Here is a 22,745-nt window from a genome sequence, read left to right as displayed (position 1 = left end):
ATAGTCATTTTGACAAATACAAACATGTAAAAAAAACAAATTTAAAGGTAAATGTTAATAGATTTACTTAGTGATGCCCTGTTCTGCAGTCATTTTGTTTACAAATACAGATGGAACAATATAAAATAGCTTGATCATCGAGTTTTCAATATCATTTTTCAACCATTATTAAAACCACATCAACACAGTTTATGGAATAACCTAAAGTAATAAATATACAAAATTAAAAAAAGAAAATCATAAAAGCTGCCTTCTTTTAGGTTCTAAACTGAGATTATTGATATTATTATTTGTCAAAAGCAGTGAAAGCAATTTACAATAACATACTGCAAAATATTGGTATACACTGTATAGTTATATGTAGCCACTTTTAAATGTGCTTTAGTTATGTCATTCGGGTAAGTCAAAGTACTCATAAAATCTGTGAACAAGTACCTTTAAAATCTTACACGTTCTTACTGCAGTGACTATCTAAGCCCAAGTGATCGTCAACCTGACCATTAGGTGTGTACAAGGGCAAGGTCACAGTCACGTGTGAGGTTTTCATTGCAAGGCACTGGGTGGTTTTGGGCGACCCTCAACCTGGTAAGTCAAAGAATGGCAGAGTGATTTAATCAAACAATAAATCAAAGCATAGTCAATATATTATATTGCTAGGCCGTTACTCCTCCCATTGGCCATTCCGTAATACATGGTGAAATGTAAACAAACACTCCTTATCAAATTAAAATGCTTATTATCTAAATAAATTGATATTCATAAACATCATATTTATTGATTTCCATTGATGTATATGGCTTAACTTACGTTTTTGTCATTGTATTTGTATAATATTATTGTTCAAACTTGATTCTCATTCATTCAATAAATCCGCCATTTCACATTACGTTCATTGGTATATATTTTACTTTAACGGTCGTCACGTGTCATTGACGTCATGCCCGAAAAAGTATAAATAGCTGATTCGAAAATAAACAAGTTTCAGTTTGGAATACAGATTTAAACGAAAAACATCCGGTTAAGATAGATTATTTAATCAAAAAAGAGATTATGATACAGAATAAGATGCAGGTACGAATATTTTATTATTGATTGTATATGATATTTTTTGGATATATGATTTTGTTGTAATGAAAATAATAATGAAACTGAATTTGAAAGTAAAACTAGAAATTTTGAATGAACCCTTTGTTTTATTTTGTTATACGGCATAACAATAGCAATATGCTTAGATATGTTTGGAAACAAATTTTAGATAATGACTAAAAATTATAAAGAAATTCATTCTTTAATTTGTGCATTAATACTTGTAGTAGCTACCTTTCATATGCATCAGTGTTGTTCATGTATTGTTTCATATACAATTAAGATCATACACAGGAATCAGCAAAAATCTTCTTTAACTCCATTTGTTTTATTAAAACAATCCATGTTGAGTGGACTTTGCAACAGACCGTGGCAAATAGGTAGCTCAAACGTGGAAGACAAATTACTTGACTGCTGCTGTTATTTCTGCTTTGCTGACGTGGCTTGGTCGAAAGGAAACTGCTAGACACTGACCAAGATCCGTTAAAAGACAAATAAATTCTGGAGTATTGGTCATTTTCAAAATGATTGTTCCTTCATTGAACACTATTGATTACAAGTTACGCAAATGCTTTATTCTTTTTTTTAAACAAAAATCTTCACACAGCTTTACACAACTGTGGGCACAATGTTAGTTATTAAAGCCACGCACCTTGAAATGCAATACATGACATAGTAAATTTAAGTATAAATAAGAACCATATTTGATTTATGCCAATTAGAATATATCTGGTGGTTACAAGGTAGAAATCCGTCTCTTTTGCGCTTCAAAACTTAAAAATAATCGCGTTTGTCAAAATGGACGTATACGTCTAGAAATCCTACTTTCGGTTTTAAATGCAGAAACGTTTGAAAAAAAAGAACTTGCTATCTAGGCTATACATTTATTTTTATCTATCTCAATTATAATATATCTGGTGGTTACAAGGTAAAAATCCATATTTTTTGCGCTTAAACTTAAAAATAATCGCGTTTGTCAAAATATACGTAAACGTATAGTAATCATACTTTCGGTTTAATTTTTTTTGAATACATTTCTTGCTAAGAAGGCTATAGATTTAATGACAATTTTGCACACTTTCAAATTGCATCTATATGTATTGATTAACAAGTACTTCAATTCAAGGTGTGTGGCTTTAACCCTGAATAGAATATAAGTTGTACAGCCTCTGAATTCCCATGTGTGGTGAGATACAGTGATATTAATTTGATCTTGTGCAAAAGTGAATTGGCCAATGATAATTTAGGGCTTTGTCACAAGATGACCATCTACCAATCAAACCAAGACTTCATGGGGATCAAACAACTGAAGTATCAATTTAATCCCGTGAGAAATGTAGATGTTGTTTGATAATATCTTTTTACTTTATATGCAGTTAAAACGCTCATTTTACTGACCAACTACATGTAACGGTGGATGATTTCATTGCTAGGCACTGAAAGTTGCGGGGTGACCCTTCACCTGGTTAGGATAAGAGAGGCAAAGTGATAAAAATCGAACAATAAATAAAAGCAAAGTAAAAAATATCGATGTGCTTTAATATGTTTTGAAACTAATGTTTGCGAATAAATTAATTATAAAGAAATTCAAACTTTAGTTTGTGCATTAATACATGTATTAGCTGTCATGCATATGCATCAGTGTTGTTGATGTTAAGTGCATTATAAAAGTATGATCTTACAGGAGAATCAGTAATTATGCTTTATAACTCCATTAGGTTTTATTAAAACAATCCATATTGTGACAACATTGCTGAAAACTGCTACGACTAGGAAGCTCAAACGAGTAAGTCAGCTTACTAGACTGCTACTGTTGTTTTTGCTGCTGCGTCGACGTGGCTTGGTACTGCCAGACACTGAACAAGATACGCTAAAAGACATATACTTGGCAATTAGTCAAACTGCAACATAATATTTCACAATGGCTTCTTCATGAACATGATTGATTTCAGGGGATGCAAGTGACTATGCTTTCTTTGTTTTATGACACTACTATTCAAACAACTTTGCGCAACTGTGGACACAATGTTAATTATAACCCAGAATTGCATATAGGTTACAGCGCAACTGTGGGCAAAATGTTAGTTAAAACCCTGATTAGAATATAAGTTTCATATCTTCTGATTTCCCATGTATGGTGAGATACTGAAAGTAAAATAATACGGGGTAAAAGAGTGACTAGGCCAATGAAACGATGGGGCTTTGCATGCAACAAAATCACCACTTAAAACTTACTGTTCAACGGTTTCACACAGTTTAAGTTCCAATTTAATCCTTTGTGAAATTTAGATTTGATACAAATCTTTTTATAATATATGCAAAAAAAACGCTTTGACTAAACAAATTACAAAACATTGACTCCAATATACCTTCTCAAAAACGTGGTTTGTGGAGTCTTATTATCATTAATTCACATCAATTGCTGTGAGATTGAGATGTTCAGAAATAAGTAAGGCCATGGGTGCATCATGAACCTGCGTCCAAGGCTGAGGCTATTGCTGGAGACCTGAGTAGTACCGGTTTGACATTCCGCCTGCAATCTCATTTCACTGAAGGGTCACGTATGGCGCAGTCGCACTCAGCGAGGTTTTCAGGAAGGGTGTTCTCTGAAATCAAATATCAACAAAGTGAATATCTAGCTGCATCAGCAGAAGGTCATTCTTATATTTACTGCAAAGTCCAACCTTGACAACAAGTCACCATTTGACATTAAATTAGGCACAGTATAAAGAAGTGAAACTCCAGCTGCTGGACTAGTATTGAATTATTATTATAAACAATTAGTAGGTCCTTTATTTAAGGCAAGTGACAGATTGCCCAAACAGTACAAAACAGCACAATACAGCACAATACAAAACAACATAAACACAAATAAGAATAAAGCTGGGATCACCGCCTAGGAACGGTCAATGCAAAGCATTGGGGTTTTAAACGGGTTTTGGAGCGCTCAACCTCACACTTGGCCCAGCAATATTCATAATACATTTAAGTGTAAATAAAATTTAACCTCATAGCATTGTAACTCAAATTAAACAATAATAAAAGGGAATTAAAAAGCATTCAATTTAATTACCATTTAATTACTCAATGGTATTGAAGATGCCAGAGCAACAGAGTTACAACTTTTTGAGGAACGATGTAATGAAACAATGAACAAGTGTCAACTACATTCCTTCTTTATAGAAAGATTAAAAAATATAGCATCCACACAGGCCATAAACTATTCAAGACAATATAACACTGTTTTGCAATGTGACAGTACACTTAAAACTGTATAAACTGTCAGGAAAATTACGCCGATTGCATAAATTCTGATGGCATTTATGCTCAGACAAGTAGCATTTTTTCAGGCAGTTCATACACACACACAAATTAAGAACGAGAATGCCAACAAAATACACCCAGTTACAAGACTGGTTTACATTGATCGAGAGTACATTGGCACACATGTTTACTGGTCATTTTTTCTTCATTAAACAAGTACAGAGAATCTGGCTTGTTACTAAACTTGTACACGATATTCTGCCCACAAATATAATTGACAACTTTCATGAAGATTCAACTTAAATTGCCTTGAAATAGTGAGCAGATGTAATAATAGTGGATGCCAACTGCCCAACAGCCAACATGCAGCTGCTACTGGTTGTTCTATTATACATGTACCTTGCAGGAATAACCAGGCTAATCAGGGACAACACTTTCCGCTTTTATAGAATTTTTGTTTTAAAGAAATATGTTCTTAGTAAAATCCAGTTTAGGCGGTAAGTGGTGTACCTGATTAAAGTCAAACTCTTTACGCATTCAACCCGTTTCCCAGTGCAAGGCTCATATCTGTTTTTAAAGCTTCTATTACTCTTAATATTACAACCCAAAGTGAATATAATCTGTTATATCTAATCATTTTAATGTGTTGTTGTTTCTGTTTTAATTTTTGATGAATGGCTTGGTGTAAACATTGAACTCACTTTGCCATAGACAAAAGTAACCAAACAATGCTGAGGTTGGCATAAAAAAGACAATTTTGTAACTCGTGAATGAAATTAAAAACAAATGATGAATTTGCCTTGTTTTCAATTATGGAGCATTTAGATTGCTTTAGAGCAAAATCTTTACATAAAAGGGTTTTTTGATTTTCAGTTACTTAAAATACATATGGAATTGATTATGCTCTAAATCAATCTAAATGTTCCATAATTGAAAACAATTCAAAATGGTAGCTGTAGATGTTCATTTTAAAATACAAATTTGAGGGTCAAGCTTGAACTTAATGCATTTTCTTCACATGTCTATATACGATACAATAGTTTGTGGCTGAACCCTTAAACTTAGATAAGATAAACTGGTCAATTAATTGGAGAGCAGAAACCCCAGTTTGCATAGGGTTTAACCTTATTTGTTAAAACTTGATTCCATCTAAAGTATTAGGCAATGCCACAGTGACCCCTTTAGCGATGGGACTTACCTATTGAGACGTACTGGTTGTGTTGTAGTTGGGGAACACCGCTCTCTGGGCCTGAACTTGTGAGTATAAGCCCTCTGTGAACAGATAAAAGGACCTTAGCGCATCCTAGAAATGTGTCCCTGTAAACCAAATAATTCAATGCATTCTGAAATGTCATCAATTCATTGGATGTAAATCAAGTTTGTTTGAGTAAAAAAAGAAATACATTATGTTTGAAAACTCTTGATACAAATGAGATATACACAAAACACTTCATACAAACATACAAACATAGACTACTATATACTGTACACTAGAAGCAAACATTTTTCATCCATCTTAAACCAATATTTATTAAGTGCACTTCAACAGACAAGGACAAATCAGTATGCACCCCCCTTTGCCATTTCAAGGCAATTATGAATATTAACGATAACATAATGATTTTATTAAGTAAGCAGCCATGATAGAGATTTATTAATATATGAAAAGCACAAACTATTTTAATTGAAATTTGAAGTAGACAAGAGATGTGTTCGTCAGAAACACAATGCTCCTTATTGTGCTGCTTTGAAATAAAATTTCAATATATCATTTGGCAGGTTTAGAAATTATCTCCCTTTTAAAGCTTATTTCTTCCCTTGGATTGTATTTTTTTACTTTTGACCTTAGAGGATGACCTTGACCTTTCACCACTCAAAATGTGCAACTTCATGAGATACACATGCATGTCAAATATCAAGTTGCTAGCTTCAATATTGCAAAAGTTATGGCCAATGTTAAAGTTTTCGGACGGACGGACAGACTGACTGACGGACAGTTCAACTGCTATATGCCACCCTACCAGGGGGCATAAAAACTGAACATTATACATAGAAAATGACAGTACCAATGTACCTTATGGATGAGGTAATCTTGGCCCCACAGCAGGAGAGTTTGGAGCCCAAGAATTAGACTGGCTTAATCATGCAGATAGGACATGTTGAGCATTTGCCCCAAGGTCCTGGGCCTGGAAGTGTTGCTGGGCATCTGGAACCAGCTGACCAGAGATTCTGTTTTTCAGCAGGGTACCGATCTATGATTGCTAGGAACTAGCTCTTAAAACAAAATTCGTCAATTTAAATAAATATTGAAAATAAATGAAGATAATAATTTTATAATGTGCTGAAGGCATTAAATAATTGTTTTACTTAAATTTAATAGAATTTAATAATTAAAGTGGATTTTTTTATTGCAAGGAGAAACTGTTGTTCAAGGGCTAAATTTCAGCAGAAAAATAGACAAAACTATGCCCTGACCTTTGATTAAAACTGATATCAGATTAACTTTTTTTTGCTATTTATTTACCAAGTTTGATACATTTAAAAGCAGAGAATTCACATTTTAAGTTAGGAACATTTCTTCAATCAGGCAGAAAAAGGACTGACGTTAAGTGAACTATATGAGCCTCATTCTCGGATAAATAGGACTTAATTAATGTGCAGTCTGCACAGGCTAATCTGGGATGACAATTTAATAGGACTTAATGTATGCGCAGTCTGCACAGGCTAATCTGGGATGACACTTTAATAGGGCTTAATGTATGTGCAGTCTGCACAGAATAATCTGGGATGACACTTTAATAGGACTTAATGTATGTGCAGTCTGCACAGGCTAATCTGGGATGACACTTTAATATGACTTAATGTATGTGCAGTCTGCACAGGCTAATCTGGGATGACACTTTAATAGGACTTAATGTATGTGCAGTCTGCACAGGCTAATCTGGGATGACACTTTAATAGGTGCAGTCTGCACAGGCTAATATGGAATGACACTTTAATAGGAATTAATGTATATGCAGTCTGCACAGGCTAATCTGGGATGTCACTTTAATAGGGCATAATGTATGTGCAGTCTGCACAGGCTAATCTGGTATGACACTTTAATAGGACTTAATGTATGTGCAGTCTGCACAGGCTAATCTGGGATGACACTTTAATAGGGCTTAATGTATGTGCAGTCTGCACAGGCTAATCTGGGATGACACTTTAATAGGTGCAGTCTGCACAGGCTAATATGGAATGACACTTTAATAGGAATTAATGTATATGCAGTCTGCACAGGCTAATCTGGGATGTCACTTTAATAGGGCTTAATGTATGTGCAGTCTGCACAGGCTAATCTGGTATGACACTTTAATAGGACTTAATGTATGTGCAGTCTGCACAGGCTAATCTGGAATGACACTTTAATAGAACTTAATGTATGTGCAGTCTGCACAGGCTAATCTGGTATGACACTTTAATAGGACTTAATGTATGTGCAGTCTGCACAGGCTAATCTGGTATGACACTTTAATAGGACTTAATGTATGTGCAGTCTGCACAGGCTAATCTGGAATGACACTTTAATAAGACTTAATGTGCAGTCTGCACAGGCTAATCTGGGATGACACTTTAATAGGACTTAATGTGCAGTCTGCACAGGCTAATCTGGGATGACACTTTAATAGGACTTAATGTGCAGTCTGCACAGGCTAATCTGGGATGACACTTTAATAGGACTTAATGTGCAGTCTGCACAGGCTAATCTGGAATGACACTTTAATAGGACTTAATGTGCAGTCTGCACAGGATAATCTGGGATGACACTTTAATAGGACTTAATGTGCAGTCTGCACAGGCTAATCTGGGATGACACTTTAATAGAACTTAATGTATGTGCAGTCTGCAAAGGATAATCTGGGATGTCACTTTAATAGGACTTAATATATGTGCAGTCTGCACAGGCTAATCTGGGATGACAATTTAATAGAACTTAATGTATGTGTAGTCTGCACAGGCTAATATGGGATGACACTTTAATAGGACTTAATGTATGTGCAGTCTGCACAGGCTAATCTGGGATGACACTTTAATAGGACTTGATGTATGCGCAGTCTGCACAGGCTAATCTGGGATGACAATTTAAGCACATACATGAAGCCCCATATCACAGAACACCTCTAAGAAACTACTTATTGTTCTTGTTGCTGCTGCTGCTGCTGCTGCGACTGGGCCATAGACAGAGATGGAGCAAGTCCTGACGCTGAAGTCGCCACCCCAAACCTGAGAATTGCCAAGAACAACTGTTCTTGAATGGTGTCGATCGCATGCTGCTCTCCAGGCCTAAGGTTCACATTATCCGAGAACAACATATCGAGGTCAGTCACATTAACGGACGTGTCACGCAACGCTTGCTCTACCTGTTGGATCAGATCGTTTCAGTTCGAGCGACTTGTCCGGCCTAATTTGTCGACGCCCATCATCCAATTGTTGCTAAGCGACATCGATGCCGAGACGGAAGTCGAACTCACCAAGGCTCTGCTGTTGGAAGTGTTGATGTAGCCAACATGGGAGGAGATATTGATAGGAGGCTTGGTAGTCTGACGGAAGACGTCTTCGTGCTGATTTTCTTAAGCAATTGTAGTATTTGTGCAAGAAGGGGGTTGTCATCGACTTTCACTTCAATGACGTCTGTCATGTTTGCTAGTTAAGTTCACTGAAAAGGAAATGGAAAGTAAACTAAAACCGGATTGTTAAGTGCCACATGAATAAGCCTTGCAACACCTTACCTTACACACCTGTTTTTTAAATGCCAAACATTGTGGTTATAATTGATATTAAGAATATTGCAATTAATTTTTCATTAATTAGAACTCAGAATAACGTAGTATCAATGTTTTACGCGCACCAACTTGAAATTGGAATTTTTGTGTTTGTAGCAAGGTGTAATATTTATTTTTTGTAAATCAAAAACAGGCATTACTTGAGCAATTTAGAATGTGAGACTGTACACCTTTAATTGTGTGACTATAGAACTTTAAATGTGAGACTACATAATTTTAAATGTGATACTTAGCAACTTAAAATGTGAGACAACAAAACTTTAAATGTTACAATCTACATATTTAAGTGTGAGTCTGCACACCTTTTAATGTGACAGTTTATGACTTATACCTGAGACTTAACAACTTTAGATGTGTGACAATACAACTGTATGGCATTTAATAAGAAACAATAGATGTGAGTTCAAAATAGTAATTAAACTTAGTGAAATAAGCAAACGAGAGCTTTGTCACAGACATGAATACCCCCACATGCCGCATTGACACATAATATTTTGCATGTCGTCTTTACAAAAAACAGCGGACACCATGCTCAATTTTTAAAACGCACTAAGTGACCCCTTGACCTAGTTTTTCACCCAGAAAGGCCCATGTTCTAACTTGGCCTTAAGTTCATCTCCCTTACACTTCTGACCAAGTTTGGTGAAGATCGGATGTAAACTACTTGAATAAGAAAGCAGACACCTTGCTGAATGTTAAAAAATGCACAAAGTGACCTGGTGACCTAGTTTAAGGCCCAGAATGGCCCATGTTCAAACTTGTCCTAGAGATCCTTTAGAAAAAACTTGTGACCATGCTTGGTGAGGATTGGGTGAAAACTACTTGAATTAAAGAGCGGACACCGTGCTGAATGTTAAAAACGCACTAAGTGACCCCGTGACCTAGTTTTTAACCCGGCAAGGCCCATGTTCGAACTTGGCCTGGACATCATATAGATACAACTTCTGACCAAGTTTGGTGAAGATCGGATGGAAACTACTTGAATTAGAGAGCGGACACTTAATACGGACCAACAGACAGACCGACAGACAAGTTCACTTCTATATACCCCCCTAAACTTCGTTTGTGGGGGTATAATTAAGCCAGTTATTCTGATAAAAACTTTAAAATGTGCTATAACTAGGGGCTAGCTTTGTGCAGAGTTAATTTTAACCATTTTTGGATTGGGACAATTCGTAAAAAATCATAGTGTTTTGAATTTAATTGGGAAAATGGTTGTAGATTTTGCTAAACATAATTTAAAAATTGAGAATAAGTGCTATCAAGATAAATTGCACTAAGGTTCAACTTATAGTGCTGCATAAGGAAACAAACTCAATTTGTAACCTATTAAAACATTGTTTGTGGTCAAACCTTGAATTGAGAACTTTAGCCAGTAATTATGGAAAATATGAACTGTTAAATATTAGGAATGGGACTCAATTTTGGCCCCTATTTCGACAAAATGAATAACACTGTATGATCTCACCTGAAGCTCAAGAAGCTGAGCTGATATGCTGGCCTCGCTGATATTGCCAAAGGCTTAATTTGAGTTCTGATTAACTCAATGTTGCAACCTATCAAAACAATATTTTTCTTCCGGGAAACCATGAATTGAGAACTTAAGCCAGTTATCATAACTATAGACTTTTTGAGATAAGAATGGGGCTGAATTTCTGCCCCAATTTCAACAAAATAATTAACACTGTAAGGTCTCACCTGAAGCTCAAGAAGCTGAGATGACATGCTGGCCTTGCTGATATTGCTTAGAGACGAGTTTGAGTTCTGCTTTCTTAAGGTTGCGAGTCGAAGGGCGCACTGGACCACACAGCAAAACTGCTGTTATTTGTCAAAGCCTTTCTCTTGCATCAATTCAATGTGAGGCCTTTTGGACTCATAAGTGCTCATAACAAAACCAGACGTGTTCACTTTAAGCACCTTGTTCAAAATGGTGGGCGTAATTTGCGTCTGTGGCAAACCCCATGGATGTATGGATATCTTAGTGTTTACAACAAAGTCTTAACTGCCTTTCTGTGTCAGCATGGATGTATTGTGCTCTGGGTGTTTACAACCAAGTCTTTACTGCCTTTCTGTGTCAGCATGGATATATCTTTCTCTGGGTGTTCACAACCAAGTCATTACTGCCTTTCTGTGTCAGCATGGATATATCTTGCTCTGGGTGTTCACAACCAAGTCATTACTGCCTTTCTGTGTCAGAATGGATATATCTTGCTCTGGGTGTTCACAACCAAGTCATTACTGCCTTTCTGTGTCAGCATGGATACGTCGTGCTCTTGGTGTTCAAAGCATAGTCATGACTGCCTTTCTGTTTTAGCATGGATATATTGTGCTATGTGTTCACAGCCGAGTCATTACTTCCTTCTGCCTTTCTGTGTCAGCATCAATGTTTTGAGCTCTGGGTGTTCACAGCATAGTCAGTACTGCCTTTCTGTGTCATCATGGATATATCTTGCTCTGGGTGTTCAAAGTATAGCCATTACTGCCTTTCTGTGTCAGCATGGATATATCTTTCTCTGGGTGTTCACAGCATAGCCATTACTGCCTTTCTGTGTCAGCCTGAATATATCTTGCTCTGGGTGTTCACAGCCAAGTCATTACTGCCTTTCTGTGTCAGCATGGATACGTCGTGCTCTTGGTGTTCAAAGCATAGTCATGACTGCCTTTCTGTTTTAGCATGGATATATTGTGCTATGTGTTCACAGCCGAGTCATTACTTCCTTTCTGTGTCAGCATGGGTGTATCGTGTTCTGTGTTCACAGCCAAGTCATTACTGCCTTTCTGTGTCAGCATGGATTTATTGTGCTCTGGGTGTTCCAAACCAAGTCATTACTGCCTTTCTGTGTCAGCATAGATGTATTGTGCTCTGGGTGTTCACAGCATAGTCATTACTGCCTTTCTGTATCAGCATGGATAAATCTTGCTCTGGGTGTTCACATCATAGTCATTACTTCCTTTCTGTGTCAGCATGGATATATCTTGCTCTGGGTGTTCACTGCATAGTCATGACTGCCTTTCTGTTTCAGCATGGATGTATTGTGCTCTGGGTGTTCACAGCATAGTCATTACTGCCCATCTGTGTCAGCATGGATGTATTGTGCTCTGTGTGTTTAAAGCCAAGTCATTACTGCCTTTCTGTGCCAGCATGGATGTATTGTGCTCTGGGTGTTCACTGCATAGTCATTACTTCCTTTCTGTGTCAGCATGGATGTAGCATGCTCTGGGTATTCACAACCAAGTCATTACTTCCTTTCTGTGTCAGCATGGATGTATTTTGCTCTGGGAGTTCACAACCAAGTCATTACTGCCTATCTGTGTCACCACGGATGTATCGTGCTCTGGGTGTTCACAACAATTATTCCTTGATTTTCTCCTGTTCAATTTCTGTTTGTCCCATAAAAATTGGAACAAGTTATTGAACGTTTTATTCTTCATGATATTTGTTGTTATGTCCAACAGCAACAACTGACTGTTAGCGTTACCATAACTACTGCTATAACTTTTCGTGTCTGTAACACTCATCCTATCAGGCCCACGCGGAACTCTAGCTTAACAAAACTACCCAGGCTTATGTTTGGAAAACGTGACGTGGACATTGCGTTTGTCAGAACAGAATCATGCTCAGAATTTCCTGAAGAACAGAGCTGTTCAACGATGCTGACTTTTTGAGGTAGGAGGTCAAGGAGAAGGAGTTAGAAGTCAAGGGAGGGGAAGTGTCATTCTGGACTAGGGCTCCTGCAGGCGGGACTGGTGCGGTTGCTGGGCCAACTCGATATCAATGCTGGTGCTCTGCTGAAAACAACAACAACACAGTGGGTTATAGGAACTTGTAACAAATTATATTACAATCTATAACAAGCTATGCCTCTTGACTGGCTGTGAAGGTTTTCAACAACATGAATTTCTAATCTGGCATTTTATTGGTTCCTTGTCCTTAATAGCATGAAAATAAATAGAATTAAGTCATTTTGTATTAAAACAAGAAAAGTGTTGGCTTATGCTACACTTATCTGTACATTTATATATATTATCTTTACTCCATTTTCAGAGATGTATTTTCATAAGCCAATGTGCGGAGCACTTATGTTAGACAGTGTCGTCCCAGATAAGCATGTGAAATTCACATAAGCTAATAAGGGAGGGTACTTTCTGACTAGACTGGATTTTCACAAAGAGGATTATTTGTTCAATGAAAGATACCTTTAAGAGGAAAGTGTTGTCCATTATTAGCCTGTGTGGACTGCACAGGCTTATCTGTGACAACAATTTAAGCGCATGCATTAGGCCCCATCTTTCCGGATATCAAGTATGATGAGCTATGGGTCAGGGAAGTGGATGGGTCGTCCTGGACTGGGGCTCCTGCAGGCCGGACTTGTGCTGTTGCTGGGCAAAATCGATATCAATGGTGGTGCTGTCCTGAAAACAACAGCACAGTGGGTGATGTGAACTTGTAAAAAATGTTTACATTACAATCTATACGAAACTATGCCTCTTGGTTGGTTGTGAAGGTGTTTAATAGGCAAAATTACATTCTAATGAATTTCTAATCTGGCATATCATTGGTGTATTGTGCTCAATAGCACGAAAATTAATATCATCAAACCATTTCGCATTAAAACATTGTTTGCTATTAATACACTGTATACCAACCTGTATATTCAGACTGATGTAATTTCATTAGCCAATATGCGGCTCCTAAATATTACAAATAGTCGTCCCAGATTAACATGTGAAGTCCACACAAGCTAATCAGGAAGGACACTTTTTGACTGGATTTTCATAAAGAGGATATTTCTTTTCAACAAAAATACCTTAACATATGAAATTGTTGTCCCAAATATGCCTGTGTGGATTGCACAAGCTAGAAAAAATACAACTTTAAAAAAGGCACTGACTGATGAAAGAGATGCAAAATATTGGTCAACAATTCAAGCTAGAGACTGGAATGCTACACCCCTGATCCTGGAAAATCATTTATATTAGTTGGCATAACACTTGGAGGTTTTTCAAAGAAATACTTTTTTGTGGACATGTAAATTCGTGCATTTCTTACTTGTTGAAAAAAAAACACCAATTTGCTTGGATCATTTTGTTATGTGTTTGAGTAAATTTCGTGGATCAGTAAACCCAGGAAATCAACATTAATTAATGTACCACAAATTATAACAAATTTACAGTACTTAATCAACATGTTTTTAGAAATGTGTTTGACAAGATTTATTTTACTTATTTTTAATCTAAATTTATGATGAATTTATGTTCATTAAGAACAATAATTTATATTTTTGTAAGTCCGGTGTATTCCTTAGTTTAAATACAATGCAAACATTAATTGCTGAATAAAGTCGAAACCCAATGACTCTTACTTGCCTGGACTGACAACAAAAGTTTTAGCCATCCAGAATTCGATCCAACCGATCTGAATATACTTATGTTTACTAACATAAATCTGCAATAGATTTACATCTCCAGTTGAAGAGTATTCATACTGCCTAATCTCCGTACTACTTTCTTCTTTTGAATCAGTAAGAACAGAATTAATATACTTGACATTTTTAAGTAATCACTATTTTAAAACAGTTACACAAACAATCAAACAATGATCTTATGTAAGGAATAACGCTAAGAAACAAAACAATATATAAGCATTATATGCACATTGCCCAAGTAATAAACAACACGTGTATTACTTTATTTGCTTGTGTTTTTATTTAAGAATGACATGACGCATAGATACAAAATTGTCTATTGCTTCAAGTTGACATATTATAACTGTAACTCTAACTATTATAGTATAACTTAATTTTGTATAATCATAAGCTGTGTATTTTGTAAACACTGTATGCTTGCTTTGTCCACTTGGGCTTTTGGCCTTCTGGATGGTTTGTTTAATAAACAATATTGTGATGCAGCTGTTCCAGCCATAATATTATATAATCTACAAAAACGCCAGATTGTCATCTTTTACTCAAATCAATTAACGATTGAGTCAATAACATGTTTAAAATTATAGGGAGCCTTTAATCAAGTGCTCATAATCAAGTAACAGCTTTATGGGACCCTAGGCGCTTTAGAGCCAGGCAAACAAAACAATGTGAAAATTGTGACGGGGACTTAAAAAAATAGGAGACATTAAGTAATCCCGCACCTGCAAATTTGAGCCATTTGACATAAATGTATATGAATATTTAGCAATACAAAAAAGATGCTTCGAGGATAGTCAGAGCAAACCTGAAAGTTGAGCCAAGGGAGTTTGAGCCAACAGGTTTTGACTGTAAATTATAATGTTTAGAAAATAACTATTCTGCTTATCTGAGAACAAGTCAAAATTCATAGGTTCTCTTAATACATTTTTATTGTATTTATTATTGCATTTTATGTTCATTCTTTCTTTATTTAAATAAATTAAGTTTCCACAATTATATAAGAATTAGTTTTCTAGTTTGGATACTTGTTTACAGTAATTTATAACATTATTGAGATTTCACCACTGTGAGAAAAGTTTAAAATAGCACAAGAGCCATTCAATTTTAAGCGCTCTGAATTCAATCACTCATTGCTTACATTAGTATCTCTTAACAATTATTTTTAATTTGCATTAACATGAACACCATTGTTTTTTAATCATATTATTTGTTATACCAAATTCATTCTCTTAAGAATGTATAAATACAACCCTTAAACGGACTTAACTTGAGCATCTTGAACAACGTGACTTAATCAATGTGAATAGTGTCTTCCCACATAAGCCAGTGGAGTCCTCATAGGCTAACCTGAGACGACACTTTTTTACTAAGACTTGATTTTTGTTTAGAAACAAGAGATGTGTTCGTCAGAAACAAAATGCCCCCTACTGCGCCGCTTTGAAATAAAATTTATATTTATCATTTGGCAGATATAGAAATAATCTCCCTTTAAAGCTTATTACTTCCCTTGGATTTTGTTATTCACCTTCAACATTGAAGGATGGCCTTGACCTTTCACCACTCAAAATGTGCTGCTTCATGAGATACACATGCATGCCAAATATCAAGTTCCAATCTTCAATATTGCAAAAGTTATGGCCAATGTTAAAGTTTTCGGACCAACGACAGACAGATGGACTGACAGTTCAACTGCTATATGCCACCCTACTGCGTGTGGGCGGTCTGTAGACAGTAAAAAATGACCAAGTCAGACATCACTGACCAGCAAGGCCTGTGGTTTATCAAAGAGATCATTGCCACAGTTCATCATGTATCTATGTACATAAGTCCACATGTAAGTAATGAAACCAACCATTCACAAATTAGTACAGGAAAGAAATGATAGTTATATATATCATTTAAAAACAAGAGCTGTCACCATAGGTTGACTTATGCCCCCTATAAACGCTTGATAGAAGTTATGAGCTTTTTTCAAAACCTTATGCAGATTTCGAAACCTAAACGCGGACCCTAAGTTCAAAGTCAAGGTCCAGGGGTCAAAATTTGTGTGCGTATGGAAAGGCCTTGTTCGTATACACATGCATACCAAATATGAAGCTTATATCTCAATGGATATAGAAGTTATGAGCACTTTTCAAAACCTAAACGCAGATTTCGAAACCTAAATGCGGACCCTAAGTTCAAGGTCAAGGTCACAGGGGTAAAAATTTTTGTGCGTATGGAAAGGCCTTGTCCATATACACAAGCATACCAAATATGAAGGTTATATCTCAAGGGACATAGAATTTATGAGCATTTTTCAAAACCTAAACGCAAAGTGTGATGGAAAGGGGGCATAAAAAATCTTTGACAAATCAATCATTTAAGTTATAAATAAACAAAATACAAAATATGTACAGTAACTGAGAAAATAACTTAAATTCTTGATAGGGTAATATATAATCTGAGATTTATAATTATATAAATTACTTCCCTTGAAAATAATTGCCTCTGTCAAATCTCTATTTTTAGTAGCAATTAATAATAAACCACTACCGTGATTGTAGATTCCCAGGTAACCTTAACGTACCTAAGATACTTGTCTGCCAAAAAGTGTCATTGTGTGCTTGGCTTGACCATAAAATGTCATTTAGATTATGCTTCAGTTGTATGGTTTCATATGATTATGTATAATAATTATCTCCCTTTAAAGCTTATTACTTCCCCTGGATTTGTATTTTCAACCGTAGACCTTGAAGAATGACCTTGACCTTTTACCATGATTTGTTTGTCAGAAACACAATGCCCCCTACTGCGCCGCTTTGATATATTTAAAAAAAATATTTTATTTGGCAGGTCAGATAATTATCTCCATTAAAGCTTATTACTTTCCTTGGATTTGTATTTTCGACCCTAGACCTTGAAGGATTATCTTGACCTTGAACTTTTAACTCAAAATGTGCAGCTCCATGAGATACACTTGCATGCCAAATATCAAGTTGCTATCTTCAATATTGCAAAAGTTATGGCCAATGTTAAAGTTTTTTTCAGACGGACGGAGAGACTGACATACTGACTGACTGACTGACGGACAGTTCAACAGCTATATGCCACCCTACCGGGGGCATACAAATTCCCTTTCAACGAAAATTTCCTCAAAAACGGAAAGTATCATCTGTGTGCCCACTGCACAGGCTTATCTGTAGATGGCATTTAACATGCATTAAGCACCCTTTTCCCAGAACGAGGCTCACCTGGTATTATCTTGTACAACTCGTTAACAGATGGTAGGGGGACTTACTTTGAGCCTCATTCTTAGAAAACAGGGCTTTATAAATTGTGCACTAAGTTTTGTCCTAGATTAGCCTGTACAGCCACACAGGCTTATAAGGTACAACACTTTCCACTAGACAGATTGTTTTTAAAGAAGAGACTTCCTATATAAGAAAAATTCCGTAAATGCGGAAAGTATCGTCCCTGATTTGCCTGTACAGACTACACAGGCTAATCTGGGACCACACTTTACACACATGCATTTAGTCCCTGTACAGACTACACAGGCTAATCTGGGACCACACTTTACACACATGCATTTAGTCCCTGTACAGACTACACAGGCTAATCTGGGACCACACTTTACATACATGCATTTAGTCCCTGTACAGACTAAACAGGCTAATCTGGGACCACACTTTACGCACATGCATTTAGTCCCTGTACGGACTACACAGGCTAATCTGGGACCACACTTTACACCGATGCATTTAGTCCCTGTACAGACTACACAGGCTAATCTGGGACCACACTTAACACACATGCATTGAGTCCCTGTACAGACTACACAGGCTAATCTGGGACCACACTTTACACATATGTATTTAGTCCCTGTACAGACTACACACGCTAATCTGGGACCACACTTTACACACATGCATTTAGTCCCTGTACAGACTACACAGGCTAATCTGGGACCACACTTTACACATATGCATTTAGTCCCTATACAGACTACACAGGCTAATCTGGGACCACACTTTACACACATGCATTTAGTCCCTGTACAGACTACACAGGCTAATCTGGGACCACACTTTACACACATGCATTTAGTCCCTGTACGGACTACACAGGCTAATCTGGGACCACACTTTACACCGATGCATTTAGTCCCTGTACAGACTACACAGGCTAATCTGGGACCACACTTAACACACATGCATTTAGTCCCTGTACAGACTACACAGGCTAATCTGGGACCACACTTTACACCGATGCATTTAGTCCCTGGACAGACTACACAGGCTAATCTGGGACCACACTTTACACATATGTATTTAGTCCCTGTACAGACTACACACGCTAATCTGGGACCACACTTTACACACATGCATTTAGTCCCTGTACAGACTACACAGGCTAATCTGGGACCACACTTTACACATATGCATTTAGTCCCTATACAGACTACACAGGCTAATCTGGGACCACACTTTACACACATGCATTTAGTCCCTGTACAGACTACACAGGCTAATCTGGGACCACACTTTACGCACATGCATTTAGTCCCTGTACAGACTACACAGGCTAATCTGGGACCACACTTTACGCACATGCATTTAGTCCCTGTACGGACTACACAGGCTAATCTGGGACCACACTTTACACACATGCATTTAGTCCCTGTACAGACTACACAGGCTAATCTGGGACCACACTTTACACATATGTATTTAGTCCCTGTACAGACTACACACGCTAATCTGGGACCACACTTTACACACATGCATTTAGTCCCTGTACAGACTACACAGGCTAATCTGGGACCACACTTTACACATATGCATTTAGTCCCTATACAGACTACACAGGCTAATCTGGGACCACACTTTACACACATGCATTTAGTCCCTGTACAGACTACACAGGCTAATCTGGGACCACACTTTACACACATGCATTTAGTCCCTGTACGGACTACACAGGCTAATCTGGGACCACACTTTACACCGATGCATTTAGTCCCTGTACAGACTACACAGGCTAATCTGGGACCACACTTAACACACATGCATTTAGTCCCTGTACAGACTACACAGGCTAATCTGGGACCACACTTTACACACATGCATTTAGTCCCTGTACGGACTACACAGGCTAATCTGGGACCACACTTTACACCGATGCATTTAGTCCCTGTACAGACTACACAGGCTAATCTGGGACCACACTTAACACACATGCATTTAGTCCCTGTACAGACTACACAGGCTAATCTGGGACCACACTTTACACCGATGCATTTAGTCCCTGGACAGACTACACAGGCTAATCTGGGACCACACTTTACACATATGTATTTAGTCCCTGTACAGACTACACACGCTAATCTGGGACCACACTTTACACACATGCATTTAGTCCCTGTACAGACTACACAGGCTAATCTGGGACCACACTTTACACATATGCATTTAGTCCCTATACAGACTACACAGGCTAATCTGGGACCACACTTTACACACATGCATTTAGTCCCTGTACAGACTACACAGGCTAATCTGGGACCACACTTTACGCACATGCATTTAGTCCCTGTACAGACTACACAGGCTAATCTGGGACCACACTTTACGCACATGCATTTAGTCCCTGTACGGACTACACAGGCTAATCTGGGACCACACTTTACACACATGCATTTAGTCCCTGTACAGACTACACAGGCTAATCTGGGACCACACTTTACACATATGTATTTAGTCCCTGTACAGACTACACACGCTAATCTGGGACCACACTTTACACACATGCATTTAGTCCCTGTACAGACTACACAGGCTAATCTGGGACCACACTTTACACATATGCATTTAGTCCCTATACAGACTACACAGGCTAATCTGGGACCACACTTTACACACATGCATTTAGTCCCTGTACAGACTACACAGGCTAATCTGGGACCACACTTTACACACATGCATTTAGTCCCTGTACGGACTACACAGGCTAATCTGGGACCACACTTTACACCGATGCATTTAGTCCCTGTACAGACTACACAGGCTAATCTGGGACCACACTTAACACACATGCATTTAGTCCCTGTACAGACTACACAGGCTAATCTGGGACCACACTTTACACCGATGCATTTAGTCCCTGTACAGACTACACAGGCTAATCTGGGACCACACTTTACACATATGTATTTAGTCCCTGTACAGACTACACACGCTAATCTGGGACCACACTTTACACACATGCATTTAGTCCCTGTACAGACTACACAGGCTAATCTGGGACCACACTTTACACATATGCATTTAGTCCCTATACAGACTACACAGGCTAATCTGGGACCACACTTTACACACATGCATTTAGTCCCTGTACAGACTACACAGGCTAATCTGGGACCACACTTTACGCACATGCATTTAGTCCCTGTACAGACTACACAGGCTAATCTGGGACCACACTTTACGCACATGCATTTAGTCCCTGTACGGACTACACAGGCTAATCTGGGACCACACTTTACACACATGCATTTAGTCCCTGTACAGACTACACAGGCTAATCTGGGACCACACTTTACACACATGCATTTAGTCCCTGTACAGACTACACAGGCTATCTGGGACCACACTTTATGCACATGCATTTAGTCCCTGTACAGACTACACAGGCTAATCTGGGACCACACTTTACACACATGCATTTAGTCCCATTATCCCAGAGGGAGGCACATATGTTTCTTGAAAAAACACTCAACAACAGACTGTTAGCAGACTTAACTTAAGTTTGTGAAATGAGGCCGGAGTCCTTCTAATAGGGAATATTCTTGGTGTTTCTTCAATGGAAATTTAAGGCAGTTGTTTGGGAAAAATACATTGTTTTAGGATTGTAAATGGGGTCGATTTCAGACCCCAATTTTGACAAATAACAGCAACACTATAGACAATCCCAGAAATCGAAACCTCCCGGATTACCCGCCCCTGAATACTCTGGCGTGCCTCCAAAACGGTACTGAAGAAATAAACATGGACCTTTATATGTGTGTATAGGTCCCTACGCAAAACAAGGAAACGAAATGGGTTTATCAAATATATTTTAGGATTTAAAGAGTTTCTGTTATCGATCTGACAACCAGATAATAGTTCGTGTTTTTTTAAAATTAATATAAATTACGTAATTAGTAGAAATAAGGTTCATCTGCATTCGTTTAAGAGTAATAACACACAGCATGGACATGGACCTATTTGTGTAGGTCCCTGGCATGAATAAGGTCTTGATTGTCATTTAACATGTTATTTAAAGGTGACGCGTGATATCTTATCTAAATTTCGATATCAACACATGTGCAGACATGTGGTGTCACGGGCAAACCCATAAACGCGTTTAATCCACACTTGGAACATCGCCTCCCATTGAGCGAATTCGTTCGCGCCTTTATCGCTGATGTTTTTTTTCAAGAGATGTATGTTGCTGTCATTTATAATCCGTAATTTAAGAAAAATCAATCACTTATTTTGAGCGTGTTTTTATTTTTTAAGCGTAAATTTTGACCGTTTTACGAACATTTAATAAAGACGTACGTTTAGGAAATCTAGAGAACACAATTGGAACTATTTAAGTTTATTTAAGGCTCATTATTTTTCATGTTGAACATTTCAATTGTGAATTAAGATGTTATTAAGAAAATTTAATAATATTTCAGGCAACATGTAAAACGTTATTTAAATAATAATATAAGAAAGTTGTAGACAAAAGCTGTCCTTTTCAATAAAAAAAGTATGACATATCCTGACATCTTACACAGTTTTGCAAGCGAATAACTCCGAAACTTGTTCATTTAAATCACAAAATTCATTTTTGGCTAGTTATTTTTGTATTAGCTTGAGAGCGATTTTTAAATAAAATATTGCTCAAAACCACTTTAGTTTTAGACTAAACTAGATACATTATTTTAATAAAAAAAAAATCTCTACCTAAAAATCTTACAGAGTTTCTATAAAGATTTACGAAACAATTTTAGAATCACAAACTTCATTTCGGCTATAGATTTGTATATTACCTTTAAAATGACACTTACAAGAGAAATATTAATAGCGAAATGGTAACTGTTTAGACAAACAAAGAGATGTATTATTCAATTAAA

At 37.2% G+C, this 22,745-nt stretch overlaps 1 long non-coding RNA gene across 1 annotated transcript in view; it reads right to left on the bottom strand.

The window, feature by feature from the left end:
• Positions 1–598: 598 nt before the first annotated feature.
• The window catches only part of LOC127841870 (uncharacterized), a 30,656-nt gene continuing 8,509 nt past the window's right edge, over positions 599–22,745 (bottom strand). Inside the window, exons 4-11 of the long non-coding RNA XR_008031378.1 lie at positions 13,374–13,589; positions 10,875–12,965; positions 8,526–9,049; positions 6,425–6,624; positions 5,549–5,622; positions 3,456–3,692; positions 2,887–2,956; positions 599–2,548 (exon numbers count right to left, since the gene is read on the bottom strand). This is a non-coding gene — a long non-coding RNA (uncharacterized LOC127841870). The remainder of the gene's footprint in view (positions 2,549–2,886; positions 2,957–3,455; positions 3,693–5,548; positions 5,623–6,424; positions 6,625–8,525; positions 9,050–10,874; positions 12,966–13,373; positions 13,590–22,745) is intronic.

This window comes from Dreissena polymorpha, chromosome 8 (genome assembly GCF_020536995.1).
Source record: "Dreissena polymorpha isolate Duluth1 chromosome 8, UMN_Dpol_1.0, whole genome shotgun sequence".
NCBI classification, from domain to species: domain Eukaryota; kingdom Metazoa; phylum Mollusca; class Bivalvia; order Myida; family Dreissenidae; genus Dreissena; species Dreissena polymorpha.
The sequence above is the reverse complement of the archived record's forward strand: the minus strand, read 5'-3'. Positions and strand labels throughout refer to the sequence as shown.